The sequence below is a fragment of the Salvia splendens genome, chromosome 12 (assembly GCF_004379255.2).
Source record: "Salvia splendens isolate huo1 chromosome 12, SspV2, whole genome shotgun sequence".
Taxonomy (NCBI): domain Eukaryota; kingdom Viridiplantae; phylum Streptophyta; class Magnoliopsida; order Lamiales; family Lamiaceae; genus Salvia; species Salvia splendens.
The window spans coordinates 14934329-14951904 of record NC_056043.1 but is presented as its reverse complement, the minus strand read 5'-3'; the positions used below and the strand labels follow the sequence as shown (position 1 = coordinate 14951904).

The window sequence follows — 17576 nt, the reverse complement described above, 5'->3', positions numbered from 1 at the left end:
ACAAAACACATCACTCTTAGCATAATTTTACTTCACTCTTGTTTACAAAACACATCACTCTTAGCATGATTTTACTTCACTCTTGTTAACAAAACACATCACTCTTATTCTGATTTTACTTCACTCTTGTTCACAAAACACATCACTCTTATTCTGATTTTACTTCACTCTTGTTCATAAAACACATCACTCTTATTCTGATTTTACTTCACTCTTGTTCACAAAATGCGTCACTCTTATTATGATTTTACTTCACTCTTGTTCACAAAACACGTCACTCTTATTATGATTTTACTTCACTCTTGTTCACAAAACACGTCACTCTTATTATGATTTTACTTCACTCTTGTTCACAAAACACGTCACTCTTATTCTGATTTTACTTCACTCTTGTTCACAAAACACATCACTCTTATTATGATTTTACTTCACTCTTGTTCACAAAATACGTCACTCTTATTATGATTTTACTTCACTCTTGTTCACAAAACACGTCACTCTTATTATGATTTTACTTCACTCTTGTTCACAAAACACATCACTCTTATTATGATTTTACTTCACTCTTGTTCACAAAACACATCACTCTTACTGTGATTTTACTTCACTCTTGTTCACAAGCCACATCACTCTTACTTTGATTTTATTTCACTCTTGTTCACAAAACACATCACTCTTATTCTGAGTTTAAATGAATCTTCGACCATTGTCTAAGAAAATTCTCTCCATTGTGATATGTGACGATGTGAGTTCTGCGTCGAATGTGTAGCAGCGTGGATTCCTCAACCTGAATCTGCCCTCCCTCTCTTCTTATGTGTGGCGGCTGATTTTGGAGCCCAATTGAGTTATACATCCTGCTTGGATCTCTCTTCCTGAATGCCCTCCTCCTAGAACAGATAGATATGATTTGTTTAAAACCATCACCAACACCGATTACTCCGCCATGAAGCTCGCCAAAATCCACAAGCTCTTCAAGACCAGGAAATCCCCTTCCGTCTCCAGATCCGACACCGATCCGCCTTCGTTCAGGAAATCCCCTTCGGTCTCCCATCCACCTCCTCCGGCGAGTGGCGGAGATCTCCTCGACCTTCACCTATCTAAATTTGGCTATGCAATGACCATTATACCCTGTCTTGTTATTGTGGAGTAAATTTGTGATTGAGAGAACTAATTTCTCCTTTAAATTCTAAATTCTAAAATTACTTGTATTAATACTAGCCCTTGACTTCTTAATCTTGTGGCTATGATTTTTTCTCTAGTTATTTGGTTAAGGGGTGTTTGCCATAGATCACTACCCTATATATATATATATATATATATATGTGGAGATGATCAAAGTATAACTAATATTAAGTGTATAACTAGAGAACAAATCTCAGCCAATCAATATCTTAATATAATGACTAAATTAAGTATTCATTTTCTATTAATAAAAATTGCATGCGGGTATTTTGGGAAGACAAACGGAGGAAGAGAAAAGGTAAGGAGAGGAGTCGTCACTGTGATGGGAATGGCTATACGCGTAGGAGTCGTAGGGCGGAGTCAGCATCTGGCTCTGGTGACAGTGAATCAGATGATTGTCGAGTGGGAAGGGACAAGAAGCGGTCTGATAAGAAGAGCAGGCGCCATCGACGCCGAGGGGACTAGCTTGCTTCAATGGAGGTTGTGCGAATTATGTTTTATGATTGTGTTAAGAGTGTTGAGTTTCGTAACAATTTCTGAATGTGGTGCTAATGGAAACAGATTAGCCCAGCATACTGTGGTTTGGGTACATTACATAGTGATGCATCTTGTGTCTTCACAAGCTGGAAGGAGTGAGGTATGTACATACAATGTGCAAATATGTATGATCAAATATAGATTTGCATAGTTAAGATGATGACGTTCTTCGCTTAATTGCAGAATCAGGGGAACCAACGACGGCCTAACACGACTCCTGAACCAGCGCACCGCCGTTGGGTTTCATGAGAAGGAGCAAGCGGGGCCCGCCATCGGGAGGGTCCACCTCGTATTTCAGCCAGGCGCCCATGTCGGAGTCGATCAAAGTGGAGCTGCACAATGAGCAGTTTATTAGGCCAGAGGATGTGATTGTTTCTAATTTGGACATTGGTGGTGGGTCTAAAGAGAAATTTGGTTTGGAGAAGGATGTTAAGACGGCTAGGCATAGGCTTAGGCGATTCTTAGATGGCAATTAGGATTTTAGTTAAATTGATGGCTATGTTGTAAAATATGTGCAGCACAGTTTATTTATTCATTTTTTAGACATATAGAGGTTGCAGTTATTCGAGCTTTGCATTGCAATTGCGTTTCTGAATTAGGAATCAGATATTGCAAGTTATAATGTACCCAACAAGTCAGATTGTAACACTAGTGAAAATCTATATAATTTGAACGGTGGATATAAATTTGAATGTGGTATTTGCTTATAGTGATGTATTTTGTTAACATCAGTGAAGTAAGTACATGCATAGAGTGATGTGTTCCAAGGCTAGAGTGAAGTCTCTGTGGTATTTGCTTATAGTGATGTATTTTGTTAACATCAGTGAAGTAAGTACATGGTTAGAGTGATGTGTTCCAAGGCTAGGGTGAAGTCTCTGTGGTATTTGCTTATAGTGACGTATTTTGTTAACATCAGTGAAGTAAGTACATGCATAGAGTGATGTGTTCCAAGGCTAGAGTGAAGTCTCTGTGGTATTTGCTTATAGTGATGTATTTTGTTAACATCAGTGAAGTAAGTACATGCATAGAGTGTTGTGTTCCAAGCTAGAGTGAAGTCTCTGTGCTATTTGCTTATAGTGATGTATTTTGTTAACATCAGTGAAGTAAGTACATGGTTAGAGTGATGTGTTATAAGGCTAGGGTGAAGTCTCTGTGGTATTTGCTTATAGTGATGTATTTTGTTAACATCAGTGAAGTAAGTACATGGTTAGAGTAATGTGTTCCAAGGCTAGGGTGAACTCTCTGTGGTATTTGCTTATAGTGATGTATTTTGTTAACATCAGTGAAGTAAGTACATGGTTAGAGTGAGGTGTTTCTATTCAAATTTTATACTCTATAATTATAATTAAAATTAATAAATTTTATCAGTGGCACACATAAATAACAATAATATGTCGATTAATACATTTAATCATTCAAATTTCAATAATGTCGAATTCAAGCATTGCAGAAACGGAAGAAAGTGGCATCGAAGTGATCGATAAACCGTGTCATTATTAGTTGATGGCTAACAGAATTTTAATCACTTAATTGTAGTTATGGTTAAATGATTAATTAAGCATCCAGCTCACTAATAACATGCCATTTCATCCACCACAACCATCTCCATTGTCATATCTGCACAGTCAATGTTTTCCATCAACCGATCCACCACCGCCGTATTCGTCGCCACCACGCACACCGTGTCGTCGCCGTCTTCATCCCACGCATTCGCGCAGTGCAGCGGATTAAACCCCGCCGCCTCAATCCACACGCTCTCCGCCTCATCCTCCGCGTACTTCGGAATAACCCACAATCTCGCCACCTTCTCCCGATCCACCCCACCGGTGACCTCCCCCTCACAATCAGCCACGGATCCACCACGATCTGCATATCCGGTATCACGGCGTACTTCTCAGTCACCGCGAAGTCATGAATCGACATCGGCCTCTCTATTGAGTTTATAGCCACAGATCTGTACTTTTTCCCGTTCGAATCGATCCAGAACTACGTAGGCGAAGGCTTCTCCGGACACTCCGTCTACCTTCGGATGCGCCGTCATCCGGTAAAACCGCTCCACCGATCCGAAATCGTAGCGGCCGAGGGTGATTATGTCTCATTCTGGTGTCAATTTGACGGCGTAGGGGAGATCGGACTCGCAGAGGGCGAAGAGGCGGTCGGAAATTAGGGCTAAACTGGTGTTAGCGGTGCCGAATCCGTGCTTGATCGGATCGAATTGGCCGGCGCTAACCCTAGCTGCAGTCAGGAGAAACCGAGAGATTGAAGATAATAGGCCGCCACTGAAGGATGAGAAGATGCTTGGGACAAAAGGATAGCCGAATTTGCTCTCCACTGCGTGTTTGTATGTGTTGACGTAGCGACAGCAGAATGTGGCATTTTACTTTCTATCCTAATTTTGTACGTGAAGTAACCATTATACCCCCGCCTTGTTATAGTGAAGTAAATTTGTGATAAGAGTGAACTGATTCTCCTTTGAATTTGAAAATAACATGTATTAATACTAGCCCTTGATTTTTTTGATCTTGTGGTTGTGATTTGGTCTCTAGTTATGTACTTAATGGACACTTTCCCTAGATCACTACTATATATATATATATATATATATATATATATATATATATGGGCGCGTTATAATGATAACTCCAATTTGTGTGATAACCCTATAACTAAATCTCCACCACACATTTTAAAAATATGTGGTCTAGATTTAATATAACAAAACTATCACTTTATCAAATAAAACTATCATATTTCGGATATATTAAGGGCAAAATTGTCATTTCGTTATAAAATTGGGCGGGTAAGAAGAAAACGTGAATCAAACGATGCATTCAATTTCTCTCACACTCAAACCCTCCGAATCGCATTTCAAACCCTTGCTTCTTCAGTTTCGAAGGAAAAATCATCCAAATTCTGGAATATGTTGAGGGAAAACGCTCAAGCATCATCAAAGGAATGCTGGATGAAGTTTATTACTTATTTCACTTTTGTTTTTGCTCGATTTTATCATTTTGCCAGAGATTCTCGTTTTTTTAGATTCTATAGTTTTTTAGTGTAGATTTAGAGTTACATATGACAGCATGATGAATTTACTTTGAATTTACTTCATACTTGGTTTTGTATCCTCAATTCATACCTTATTCCATGATGAATTATTGTTTGAAATTATAAAATGATAGTTTCAAATGATAAAATGATAACAGGGATAGAAATCAGCTGCTTCTACTAATGTATTGAATTTCATACCAATCATTGGCTTCAAAGCATCATCACAAGCAGGAATGTACATACCTACAAATCAGTAAAACTATCATTTTATCAACTCAGAGTATCATTCTATCCGGAAAAACTATCATTTTATCAAGTCAGAGTATCATTCTATCCGGCAAAACTATCATTTTATCAACTCAGAGTATCATTCTATCCGGCAAAACTATCATTTTATCAACTCAGAGTATCATTCTATCCGGCAAAACTATCATTTTATCAACTCAGAGTATCATTCTATCCGGCAAAACTATCATTTTATCAACTCAAGAGTATCATTCTATCCCGCAAAACTACCATTTTATCAACTCAGAGTATCATTCTATCCGGTAAAACTATCATTGTATGCAGTAAACCTAACATTTATAAGCCAAAAGTATCATGTTAACACATAATCGACAATGCATGATATAATTACATAATATCATGAACTGATTTGTTGCACAGTTTACGAATGCCAAAACTAACTGAACGAGCATAATGTTCATAGAAATCAGCTGCTTCTTTTAATGTATTGAATTTCATACCAATCATTGGCTTCAAAGTATCATCACAAACAGGAATGTATATACCTACAAATCAGTAAAACTATCATTTTATCAACTCAGAGTATCATTCTATCCAGAAAAACTATCATTTTATTAAGTCAGAGTATCATTCTATCCGGTAAAACTATCATTTTATCAACTCAGAGTATCATTCTATCCGGCAAAACTATCATTGTATGCAGTAAACCTAACATTTATAAGCCAAAAGTATCATGTTAACACATAAACGGCAATGCATAATATAATTACATAATATCATGAACTGATTTGTTACCCAGTTTACGAATGCCAAAACCAACTGAACGAGCATAATCTTCATAGAAATCAGCTGCTTCTACTAATGTATTGAATTTCATACCAATCATTGGCTTCAAAGCATCATCACAAACAGGAATGTACATACCTACAAATCAATTAAGCTATCATTTTATCAACTCAGAGTAACATTCTATCCGGAAAAACTATCATTTTGTCAACTCCGAGTATCAATCTATCCGACAAAACTATCATTTTATCAACTCGGAGTATCATTCTATCCGGCAAAACTATCATTTTGTCATTTTATAGGTCAGAAGTATCATTTTATCTGCTGCGAGTATCATTTTATCACTTTATTGGCATATTATATGCTGCGAGTATCATTTTATCAGCTTATATATCACTTTCTCAGGTTAAAGTATCATTTTATCAGTTTATATGTCATTTTGTCAGGTTTAAGTATCAATTTATCAGCTTATCTGCCATTTCTTCAGCTTATATATCATTTTATAAGGTTACTGTCATTTTATCCGCTTAGAATATCATTTTATCATGTTAATGTGTCATTTTATCACCAATGTATCATTTTATAAACAAAAGTATCATTTTATGCGCTGAAAGTAACATTTTGTGTGATAACACCAATTTGTGTGATAACCATATAACTAAATCTCCACCACACATTTTAAAAATATGTGGTCTAGATTTAATCTAACAAAACTATCACTTTATCAAATAAAACTATCATATTTCGGATATATTAAGGGCAAAATTGTCATTTCGTTATAAAATTGGGCGGGTAAGAAGAAAACGTGAATCAAACGATGCATTCAATTTCTCTCACACTCAAACCCTCCGAATCGCATTTCAAACCCTTGCTTCTTCAGTTTCGAAGGAAAAATCATCCAAATTCTGGAATATGTTGAGGGAAAACGCTCAAGCATCATCAAAGGAAGGGTGGATGAAGTTTATTACTTATTTCACTTTTGTTTTTGCTCGATTTTATCATTTTTCTAGAGATTCTCGTAAAACGCTTTGGTTTAGAAGCAATTTTTTTGAGTGCTGATTTTGTGAGTAGTGTTTTGTTCTACTTAAGTGACAAGTTATGCTCTCTCGTAAACCGTTTAACACACTGAAATCTTTTGTTTATTAGGAAAGAACATTCGTGATAATGATGATGATAGACTATTAGCAGATGAAATAGAAAATATAAGAAATAAGAAGAAGAGAAAGAATGATGATTCAACTAATGGTAAGGAAGCTTCAAAGAAGGGCATGGAAATAGTTGTTCAAGATGATACAGTCATTAAGAGTTTGGCGGGAAGAAGGAATACTGACTTCTTCGTTGACATGCTTGAATCTCTAAACAAGAATCAAAGAAGAGCTGTCCGAGAGATTGGGTTTGGTGCACTCCTAAACTTCAATATAAGAAGTTTCCCAAGAGCATTGGCATATTATTTGATTTACAACTTTATCCCTAAAAGTTCATCAATTAAATTGAACAGCGGGGAATCACTGTTTTTAGATGATGAAGATGTTCACATAACTCTTGGGTTCCCGATCGGATCTTTACCTATGAAGAGGATCAAATTTCAGAAAAATATCAACATCAAAACTCAAATTGCTAGATTCTGTATAGGTGGAGAGAAAAAAATGGTGCCAAAGTATGTTTTAGAGCAGATGGAGAGAGACGAAAAAGGTGGTGAGTGGTTCAAATGGAATTTCATGGTTCTCGTGGAGTATGTCTTGATTAACACTCCTGCTGATGGAAATGTGAGCCCACAAATTTTAGATTACATAGCTGATGTTGAGAAGATCAAACAATACAATTGGTGTAGCTATGTCATATCTAAATTGCATGAAACAAAAAAGAGATGGAAAAACAACACAACAAAGATATTTACCGGACCAGATATCTTTGTAGTGGTAAGAATATATTTGTTTTCCATTGTCTATGAATCTATTTACAGAAAGACTAATATTTAGTTTTTGTTAATGTAGGCTTGTTACGTGGACAGAATTGTCCATGAAAAAAAAATGGTGCCAAGATGTTATCCAACAGTTAAAGGATGAACTGCCGAACTGTTGAAAGAAAGACAAAGAGCAGAAATGAATGATTCAGATTTTGGTCTGGGTCATAAGTATGACCGATATAAAAAGCAACCACATGAAGAGAATGATGAAGATGATGAACCTGAAGATGTAGAATCTTTGAAGATGAATAATCATGATGAAGAGGGGACAACCAGTGGAAGTCAAGAAAAAACTTTCATAGATAAATGGAAGGAAGCTGCCAGGGATTGTAAAGCCTCAATGTTGAAGATGGTTGATGTCCTTGAAGCAGCGCCGGATGAACTCAGGACCTTTAATAGCTTTAAGATAATCTGTGATACAACAAGAAATGCAATGGGATTGAGAGAGGAAAGTGTGCAGAATGTTATAGAAAGTCAGAAAACAATGACACATGCTATGAGCAATGATGAAATTGTTGATCCTGAATGGATCGATATCATGATTGAGCTAACTAAAGCTGCTGAGAGGACATGTGTACTGAAAAATAGGAATGAGTTCCCTACCTTCACTCTGATACCGGAATATGACTACACTCCTGATGAGAATCAATATTTTAATCGGGAAAAGGATATGGAGAAGGAAAAAGATGATGAGGAGGAAAACGAGCAAGAGAAACAGAATGAAAGCGAAAAGGAAATGGCTAATAAAGCAGCTCGAGAAGAGAAGGAAAAAGTTCTAGAGAAAGAAGTTCAATTCTTTCTCAATGATGAATATGAGGTAACTTTTAAAAATGATAGTTTAAGTACATAAAATGATTGTTTATATGGTTAAAATGATATAGGTTTGATGATGTTTTTTTGTTGTTCTGTTTTATTTGAAAAATGATACTTTTGCATCATAAAATGATAGTGTAAGGGGATAAAATGATAGTTTCAAATGATAAAATGATACTTTTGCATAAAATGATAAAATAATAGTTTCGGTGAATAAAATGATAGTTTCAGTGGGTAAAATGATAGGTTCAGTGATAAAATGATACTTTTGAATCATAAAATGATAGTTTCAAATGATAAAATGATACTTTTGCATAAAATGATAAAATGATACTTTCGGGGAATAAAATGATAATTTCAGTGGGTAAAATGATAGGTTCAGTGATAAAATGAATTTTTTGTTTCATAATGATAGTTTTAGATTTTTGGCTGATAAAATGATACTTTTGACTGATAATATGAGTTCCATTGGGTAAAATAATATCCCTTAGGTCAATAAAAATTTATATTTTTAAATGAAAGCATGACAGAGTATATACCATAATATCCACTGTCATGGAGGATATACATGGTGAAATAGGAGATGATAAAGTTTTAAAAGAGAGAGACGAAATTTTGAAAAGGGCCAAAGGGAAGAAGATGGTTTCCCAAGAACCTCCAGTTGAAAAGGAGAAAGTGGTCAGAACAACAAAGAAAATTGTTGAAGCACTGTGCTCTCCCTACAATGTCAGAGCAGTAAATCTAAAAGGAAAACTGAATAAAGAAGAGAAAGAAATAATGTACTGGTTGATGACACATGAAGAAAGAGAATAGTAAGTTTTGAATTACATAATTATATTCTTATTAAGTTCTTTTAACTAACATTAAATATGAATTTGAAATCAGTTATGAGATAGTTTATGAGAACAACATGATGAGTATGTTCAAGATTGATTTCCACATCCTTGCTCCACGTACATACGTCAGTATCAACATCATAGATACATGGGTTGTGTACCTCAACTACCATGAAAAATTCAAATCAAAGGCATTGCCGAGTCGTCTTTTCATCAACACCACACCTACGGTACAGTAAACGAGTAAATAAATAATAGTGTTACATTAAAAGTTAAATTTATTTACAAAAATGTAAACATGACAGGTATACAATATTACTGCAAGGAAATCTGATTGGACTGAAGTCGAGGCTCAAGAAAGATTCTGCTCAACGTTAAATGAATTTGTGTCAAAGATTGAAAATTTCAAATGGGAAAATTATGACATGGTAAGTCATAATGAGATATACATTACAGAACAATATACCTATATTTTTGAAAATGACATTTGTATATAATGTTTTGAAAATTAGATATTCTTTCCGATCTGGGCGTACAAACATTTTTATGTCATGTGCTTCAATCTCAAAATGCAAACGATGGATGTGATTGACAATGCTCTGATTAGTGAAGAGTTGATTAAGAAGAAATATGGAGATGCACCAAGTATTCTGGTATGTTTAGTTAAATTCATTCAATATTTATTAGTTAAAATGCATTGAATATCATTTAGTACGGAACATAATATCATTTTTACCAGTAATAAATATCATTTTTAATCAACCTCATGTATGTTTTGTGTTATTTGAATAGAAACATTTCTTTTGAATTTATCTTGGAAATGGAGTTTATCCATCAATGGGGAGAATTGTCAAACAGTCAAAAATCAGACACATATGGCAGAACGATACAAATAAAGTTGACTGTGGAGTTTATGTGATGCGCCATATGGAGACTTACATGGGTGGTCCTGTTTGTAATTGGAATTCGGGTTTAACGAAGAAGGGGACAGAGTCTTTCACAAAACTCCGTGCCAAATATACTGAAGCATTGCTTATTGGAGATACTAACAAGATGGCTTTGGAGACATTTACAATGATACAAAAGAAGTTTCAGAATGATAGCAAAAAAGGGGAAATCGATGTTGAAAAGATGATTAGAGAATTTGAACCCCCTAAAGAGAGCTAATAGTTGTAATAGTAACTTGTATGACTTGATACTAATGTTTTATAAGAGTGGTTTCGAATATAATCACCCAAGATTATCATTTTATCAGACAAAAGTATCATTTTATTTGCTGCAAGTATCATTTTGTCATTTTATAGGTCAGAAGTATCATTTTATCTGCCGCGAGTATCATTTTATCAGGTTATTGGCATATTATCTGCTGCGAGTATCATTTTATCAGCTTATATATCACTTTTTCAGGTTAAAGTATCATTTTATCAGTTTATATGTCATTTTGTCAGGTTTAGGTATCATTTTATCAGCTTATGTCATTTCTTCAGCTTATATATCATTTTATAAGGTTATTGTCATTTTATCCGCTTAGAGTATCATTTTATCAGGTTAAAGTGTCATTTTATCAACAATGTATCATTTCTATGAAAGCATCATCGCAAACAGGAATGTACATACCTACAAATCAGTAAAACTATCATTTTATCAACTCAGAGTATCATTCTATCCGGCAAAACTATCATTTTATCAACTAAGAGTATCATTCTATCTGCAAAACTATCATTTTATGCGCTGAAAGTAACATTTTGTTAACAAAAAGAGTATCATGTTATCAGCAAAAGTGTCATTTTATAAGCCCAATGTATCATTTTATTAAACAAACCGAGTATCATTTTATGAGCTGAAAGGTATCATTTTATCATCTGAAAGTGTCATTTTATATAAAATGGCTTCAATCTGTCTTCTCATTGACTCTACCACAATTTCTTGAATAATGACAACCCATCTCATGACATTTACCGCACTGTCGTAGAGGCTTATTTGCTTTCCTTATTGCACTCTCCCTCTTTGATACCCTGTCACTAGCTGATCCTTTGGTTCTAACAACGTCTGGAGGATGTACAACAATTACATCAGGTACTGCCATTCCATAAAATTCCTCAACCATCTTTTTATTTTCAAAGACTGAAGGTATTGCTCAATTTCCAAATATATGCTCTTCCAAATCATCAAGACCAGCACATAACAAAGACAGATGATCCATACTCCCCACAGACTTTTGGACTAATCGATAAAGTTGGAGAACAACCTTTTCTTAACTTCATACTTTTCATCCAAATCTGCAAGGTAAACGATAACATTATTACAATAAATACTATCATTTCTCTGACTGAAAAATAGAGTTTTTACAAATAAGGTTAAAAATGGAGCACACGTTCAAATGGTTATTGCTCCTCAACCACCTTCGACCAAAATATTTCTCAGGAATGAGATTAGCAGACTTATTCTTCAACAAACAAAATATATGACAACATAACAAACCAATTCTGGAAAACTTCTTACAACTACAATCGAATGTGTCTTGCTTACAATCATACTTAACATCCCATGTTCTACCATATTGGTCCTTGACCTTATGCATCTTAATGTTATCCTCAACAGTTATAGAAATAATCTCACATACCATACTTATTTCCTGTTGTACATGTTTGAAAATAGGATCAGTGTAGATTGTAGATGCATGCTTCTCAATAGGCAATTGGGTTGACAAATCAGGAATAGTTGAGTAATCCAAGTAGTTCAATCATGAATTGACATTCCTTTGATCTCCCACAGCACAGTTAAAGAAATTGATGAACTGTACAAGATTTGCACGAGGCTTTGTGTAGTTTTTAAAAAAGTTATTCTCTGATTCAGACATCGATGTAGTCCTAAGAAGCGACCCCATGGGAAAATCTCAAAAATAAGCAGGAACCCAAAATTCTCTATCTTCAGACATCGATCCAAACCAGTGCACGTCTTCTAATCCATACCGTTCCATTATATCATTCCATATTATATCAAACTCATCATGCTCTAACAAATCAGACCAAACACATGCATTCAATTTTTTTTGAAATCTTCATTACCAAGCAAGGATTTGGGCAACTTATCTGACACCTTAACCATAATATGCCACATGCACCATCGATGTCTTGTTTGTAAAAGTACTTGTTGAACAGCAAGTTTCATCCCCCAATCTTGATCAGTGATAATCAATTTGGATGCTATCCCCATCCATTGAACAAAACAGCCAAACAACCAAGAATATGAGTCTCTACCTTCACTTGATAACAAGCCAACTCCAAATGTAACTGCTCTGGAATGGTTATCTTTTCCAGTGAATGGAGCAAAAATCATGCAATACCTTCATAACATAACATAAAAATGAATTATATTTTCATACATACAGAAAAGTATCATTTTATCAGCTATGAATATCATTTTATCAGCCAAAAGTATCATTTTGTCCACTGAAATACAATTTAATCAGCAAAAAGTATGATTTTATTCTTTTAGTAACAAAAGTAATATACCTGTTAGTGTTGTATGTTGAGTCAAATGAAATTACATCTCCAAACATATGATAATTTCGTCTTGAAATAGCATCAGCCTAGAACAGTTTAGTTAACTTTCCATGAGATCCTATCTCAATTTCATAATAGAAGACATCAGATGATTCCTTTTGAGAACGCATATAATCAAAAATCATTTGAGCATCTGAACCATCAATATTGGACATAATATCGCGATAACCATTTCTAATATCAATAATATCACATCCAACATTTTCAGGTCCACTCATTATCTCCTTCAAAGGTTTGAATGTCAGAGTGGGACCAATATTACACCTGCCACAATCCTCCATAAACCTCCGATGGATAGGATCCAGACTGCTATTGGCTGTCATAAAATACCTATGCTCATCCGCAACCATTAAGTGATTATGATACTCAACAAACTGATAAACCTCATACCCTTTGCTCATGCCATCTGAAAAATATCTCAAGTTGAGCTTAGCAAGACATTCACACCTAAATGACCGACACCCACACTTCTTAACATACACTTCAGTTGATTGGGATGCATCACCAGGTATAAAATTCTTAGAGCCTTGTCTGCTGCAAGCCAAATACTGCCACTTAATAATACCATGAACTGATTTGTTGCCCAGCTTACGAATGCCAAAACCAACTGAACGAGCATAATGTTCATAGAAATCAGATGCTTCTACTAATGTATTGAATTTCATACCAATCATTGGCTTCAAAGCATCATCACAAATAGGAATGTACATACCTACAAATCAGTAAAACTATCATTTTATCAACTCAGAGTATCATTCTATCCGGCAAAACTATCATTTTATCAACTCAGAGTATCATTCTATCCGACAAAACTATCATTTTATCAACTCAGAGTATCATTCTATCCGGTAAAACTATCATTGTATGCTGTAAACCTAACATTTATAAGCCAAAAGTATCATTTTATCAACTCAGAGTATCATTCTATCCGGCAAAACTATCATTTTATGCAGTAAACCTAACATATATAAGCCAAAAGTATCATCTTAACACATAATCGCCAATACATAATATAATTAAATAAGAAGTTCAATACATCAGAAACATAAACCAATCGACAGCTAATATTAATCTAAAATCAAATTCAATACAAGAATAAAACAATCAATAAATTAAAATATGAACACAATAAATAAGCTAAATAATAGATAATGATTGTTACCTTCGTTATTTGCTACAGACTCTATCGAAGCAAATTCTGACAGCAATTGAACAGGTAATCAATGAAAATAAGAACGCAAAATTGAAAACATCTCACCGGTCACAATTCACAATTATGCGAGAAATATGGAAATAAAATCTGGAGATTATGGAATAATGAACCAAATCGGAAGAAAATCTGGAAACAAAATCGATGAGAAGAGGAATATGGAAACAAAATCGCTGAGAAGATGAGAGAATCGAACTGAGAGAGAATGAAAGAATGGGACGAAATTCAGAAATTAAATGAGAGAAATGACATATTTACCCCCTGCGGCTTTTTTATGAAGTAAATCTAAGTTTGAATCTCAACCACAAGATTAGAAAATATGTGTGGTTCATATTTAGTTATAGGGTTATTACGTGATTTGAGGGTTATTATATGATCACATCTATATATTTGAAAAACTCAAAACTAATCCCAAGCCATTGATTTTTTCCATCTAATGGACGTTATTTATGCCATGTGTAATTAAGAAAATTATTAAAAATATTCGAAAAGGTTAGTTTAGGTAGATGCCAAATGCAGCGGCTATGCACTCCCTTGATTATCTCTTTTTCCATATGCACGTTTTTATGATTGATTTTATTTGATATTATTTCCTTTCTTAATTGCCTGCCTACAGAAACTCACACACAAAGTGTTGGTTTCTGTGATTACAAGAGATAACAGTAGGGCGTAATACAACCCAAAAAGAAAGAATACAAATGGAAAACTGAAATGAAATTACAACTGAAAAATGAAACAACTAAACCGTGAAGTTTGATAGCCGAGTCGAGGAGGCCTCTTCCCGCAAGACGAGATACGCCCCGGTATTGCTCTCGGTTTGGCGTGTCGTCCCCAAAGGTAAAACGGCTACGTCTCTGGTGAAGCAGCACCGCTATCAGCAGAGCTCCGGCGAACTGGATGGAGAAGAGGGCAGAGCTTCGACAGAAAGACAATGCAGAGGGGAGAGAGTTTATGATGCAAATGCTTGTGAATGTTGTACTGAGATGCATGGAATGGCTAGCCTATTTATAGGCTCAGTCCACTGCTGGGGGGGTCAACAGCCATGATGGCTGTCATCATTGCGAGAGTGTAACTGCCGAACGTTACGACCGTTACGAGAGCTTGTGGCAGGCGTGTGCCTTTCGCGTGTGGAGCGAGTGGTTTTCTCACGTGGCAGCCGTGTAGGCTTTGACTGAGCCACGCTTGACAATGTGTCAAGCCACTTGGAGATCGGGACCGGGCCCGTGACCGCGACCACAACCACGAGCACGGGCACGGGCTCGGGCTCGGGCGGGCGGGCGGCGGCGGCGTGCGCGTGTGGACTCTTTCACCCATCTTGGTCCACTATAATTATTAAGTAGCATAAAGTCACTTAATTTAAACACATTAAAAGATGTGTTACTTCTCCAATGTTGGATAATTAATACTAGTTAATTATTCCCTAAGCTCAAACTCCAAGCTTTAATTAAAAGCTAATTATGCCCAACTTTAATCCACTATTTCTCACTCACCGGAAATCGGATTTGAGAAAGTGAATATACTACATTTATCTACGTAAAATGTAAATCGACGCTATATCATTTAATTTCACAAAATTAAATGTCTCGTCACATTTATTATTTGGTCAAAATCCATTGACCGGGCATATTTAATCCATGATTTTTACAATCCCCCACATGAGTGGAAATAGCCGAATGCATATGCATGCAGACACAAGCTCAACCCTCGAGAGGTATATAAGCATAAGGATAGGTAGTTGTTTGCTTTGAACCCTCCATAGTCGACACCATCGGATACACAGGCGGCTTAGTAGCGCGATGCTTTGAACTAATCCCCCACAATGTGCACCGAGACAATGGTGTTAATGCTTAAACACCTCAACCTCATCCGTTCTCACGTTTTGTGTCCATTGCGGTCTTGGACATCACTTTGGATTCATAAGTGCGTTTTATGAAGCGACCACACTTAGCACTTACATAGGTGATTCTTAGTCAAGTACCTTGTCATACTTGGTCTCTTTGAGAACTCCATCTCTTTGAGATCCTTAAGAACCATTAAAAGTCATAGACTTAGCCTTTACCACTAGGCAAGTTCTCCTACACTCTATTGCTCTCTAGGGAATAGACATAGTTGAGTGTTTCTCATGAACTCTCATAGCTTAGGTGTCCCTTTGAACCAAGTTCTTGGGATCTCCAGTCATCATGGTTGGGTTACCACTATGATAATTCTTTAGTTTGTGGATTTCAAACCCATTCCCTCTAGAACTTATTCATTTGATCACGGTTTAACCCTTTGGTCAGCGGATCCGCTAGATTATCTATTGACTTCACGTAGTCAATTGTAATCACCCTCAAATGTCTCACGGTGTTATATCGTCGACGTATATGTCGAGACTTACCATTATAGAAGTCATTGTTTGCCCTTCCGATAGCTGTTTGGCTATCGCAGTGGATCAGCACTGGTGGCACTGGCTTAGACCAACATGGAATGTCTTCAAGGAAGTTCTTAAGCCACTCGGCTTCCTCACCCACCTTGTCTAAGGCGATGAACTCCGATTCCATTGTTGATCGGGCTATACATGTCTGTTTTGTGGATTTCCACGATACAGCACTACCCCCAATAGTAAAGACGTATCTACTTGTTGAAAGTGAGTCTCTATTGTCGAATATCCAATTTGCATCACAGTACCCTTCAAGTACCGGGGGGTATCTCGAGAAGTGTAGCCCAAGATTTTGAGTATGTTTTAAATATCTCAAAACCCTCACAAGAGCTCTCCAATGCTCTTTGCTTGGATTGCTCGTGTAACGACTCAACTTGTTCACGGCACAAGCAATGTCAGGTCGAGTGCAATTAGTTAAGTACATAATGCATCTGATGACCCGTGCATACTCTTCTTGTGCAACGGGCTCGCCTTTGTTCTTGCTCAAGTGAACGTCAAGTTCAATTGGAGTCTTAACCGGCGCGCCGTCATAGGCTTTGAATTTATTCAATATCTTCTCAACATAATGCGATTGTGTTAGGAGGATTCCATCAGACGTTCTTAGAATCTTCATTCCAAGAATTACATCGGCTAGACCCATGTCTTTCATGTCAAAGTTTCTCTTTAACATGGCCTTTGTATCGTTAATTACTTGAGTGTTGCTACCCAAGATTAACATATCATCAACGTATAGACACACTATAACATGACCGTTATTAGTGCTCTTGATGTAGACACATTTGTCTCACTCGTTGATCTTGAACCCATTTGATAACATCACATTATCAAATTTCAACTGCCATTGTAATGGCGCTTGTTTCAATCCATATAGAGACTTTACGAGCTTGCATACCTTTTTCTCTTGTCCAGGTACTACAAACCCTTCGGGTTGTTCCATATAGATTTCATCTTCTAGTTCACCATTTAG

At 36.1% G+C, this 17576-nt stretch overlaps 1 pseudogene; it reads right to left on the bottom strand.

Moving 5' to 3' along the window:
• Positions 1-3289: 3289 nt before the first annotated feature.
• LOC121757596 lies at positions 3290-4096 on the bottom strand (annotated as a pseudogene).
• Between the last annotated feature and the right edge of the window lie 13480 nt (positions 4097-17576).